Genomic DNA, 2,500 nt, shown 5'->3' on the forward strand with positions numbered 1-2,500 from the left:
AAAGACAGTAATTTCGAATGAGCCAAGAAAGAGCGGTGCGGGGCCGGTCGGAGCGCACCCTTTTCTCGGTGGCTGGCGGGCGAGAGAGTGCTGCGTCGCCGGCATCGGCGTCGAAAGAAGCCGAGCCGAAAAAAGTTAAAGTACAAACGTGCAAGCATACTAACCTAACCCTAGGTAAGGCATGTCAGAGCGAAAGACAGTAATTTCGAATGAGCCAAGAAAGAGCGGTGCGGGGCCGGTCGGAGCGCACCCTTTTCTCGGTGGCTGGCGGGCGAGAGAGTGCTGCGTCGCCGGCATCGGCGTCGAAAGAAGCCGAGCCGAAAAAAGTTAAAGTACAAACGTGCAAGCATACTAACCTAACCCTAGGTAAGGCATGTCAGAGCGAAAGACAGTAATTTCGAATGAGCCAAGAAAGAGCGGTGCGGGGCCGGTCGGAGCGCACCCTTTTCTCGGTGGCTGGCGGGCGAGAGAGTGCTGCGTCGCCGGCATCGGCGTCGAAAGAAGCCGAGCCGAAAAAAGTTAAAGTACAAACGTGCAAGCATACTAACCTAACCCTAGGTAAGGCATGTCAGAGCGAAAGACAGTAAACTCGAATGAGCCAAGAAAGAGCGGTGCGGGGCCGGTCGGAGCGCACCCTTTTCTCGGTGGCTGGCGGGCGAGAGAGTGCTGCGTCGCCGGCATCGGCGTCGAAAGAAGCCGAGCCGAAAAAAGTTAAAGTACAAACGTGCAAGCATACTAACCTAACCCTAGGTAAGGCATGTCAGAGCGAAAGACAGTAATTTCGAATGAGCCAAGAAAGAGCGGTGCGGGGCCGGTCGGAGCGCACCCTTTTCTCGGTGGCTGGCGGGCGAGAGAGTGCTGCGTCGCCGGCATCGGCGTCGAAAGAAGCCGAGCCGAAAAAAGTTAAAGTACAAACGTGCGAGCATACTAACCTAACCCTAGGTAAGGCATGTCAGAGCGAAAGACAGTAATTTCGAATGAGCCAAGAAAGAGCGGTGCGGGGCCGGTCGGAGCGCACCCTTTTCTCGGTGGCTGGCGGGCGAGAGAGTGCTGCGTCGCCGGCATCGGCGTCGAAAGAAGCCGAGCCGAAAAAAGTTAAAGTACAAACGTGCAAGCATACTAACCTAACCCTAGGTAAGGCATGTCAGAGCGAAAGACAGTAAACTCGAATGAGCCAAGAAAGAGCGGTGCGGGGCCGGTCGGAGCGCACCCTTTTCTCGGTGGCTGGCGGGCGAGAGAGTGCTGCGTCGCCGGCATCGGCGTCGAAAGAAGCCGAGCCGAAAAAAGTTAAAGTACAAACGTGCAAGCATACTAACCTAACCCTAGGTAAGGCATGTCAGAGCGAAAGACAGTAAACTCGAATGAGCCAAGAAAGAGCGGTGCGGGGCCGGTCGGAGCGCACCCTTTTCTCGGTGGCTGGCGGGCGAGAGAGTGCTGCGTCGCCGGCATCGGCGTCGAAAGAAGCCGAGCCGAAAAAAGTTAAAGTACAAACGTGCAAGCATACTAACCTAACCCTAGGTAAGGCATGTCAGAGCGAAAGACAGTAATTTCGAATGAGCCAAGAAAGAGCGGTGCGGGGCCGGTCGGAGCGCACCCTTTTCTCGGTGGCTGGCGGGCGAGAGAGTGCTGCGTCGCCGGCATCGGCGTCGAAAGAAGCCGAGCCGAAAAAAGTTAAAGTACAAACGTGCAAGCATACTAACCTAACCCTAGGTAAGGCATGTCAGAGCGAAAGACAGTAATTTCGAATGAGCCAAGAAAGAGCGGTGCGGGGCCGGTCGGAGCGCACCCTTTTCTCGGTGGCTGGCGGGCGAGAGAGTGCTGCGTCGCCGGCATCGGCGTCGAAAGAAGCCGAGCCGAAAAAAGTTAAAGTACAAACGTGCAAGCATACTAACCTAACCCTAGGTAAGGCATGTCAGAGCGAAAGACAGTAAACTCGAATGAGCCAAGAAAGAGCGGTGCGGGGCCGGTCGGAGCGCACCCTTTTCTCGGTGGCTGGCGGGCGAGAGAGTGCTGCGTCGCCGGCATCGGCGTCGAAAGAAGCCGAGCCGAAAAAAGTTAAAGTACAAACGTGCAAGCATACTAACCTAACCCTAGGTAAGGCATGTCAGAGCGAAAGACAGTAATTTCGAATGAGCCAAGAAAGAGCGGTGCGGGGCCGGTCGGAGCGCACCCTTTTCTCGGTGGCTGGCGGGCGAGAGAGTGCTGCGTCGCCGGCATCGGCGTCGAAAGAAGCCGAGCCGAAAAAAGTTAAAGTACAAACGTGCAAGCATACTAACCTAACCCTAGGTAAGGCATGTCAGAGCGAAAGACAGTAAACTCGAATGAGCCAAGAAAGAGCGGTGCGGGGCCGGTCGGAGCGCACCCTTTTCTCGGTGGCTGGCGGGCGAGAGAGTGCTGCGTCGCCGGCATCGGCGTCGAAAGAAGCCGAGCCGAAAAAAGTTAAAGTACAAACGTGCAAGCATACTAACCTAACCCTAGGTAAGGCATGTCAGAGCGAAAG

Source organism: Styela clava, chromosome 15, assembly GCF_964204865.1.
Source record: "Styela clava chromosome 15, kaStyClav1.hap1.2, whole genome shotgun sequence".
Classification (NCBI taxonomy): Eukaryota; Metazoa; Chordata; class Ascidiacea; order Stolidobranchia; family Styelidae; genus Styela; species Styela clava.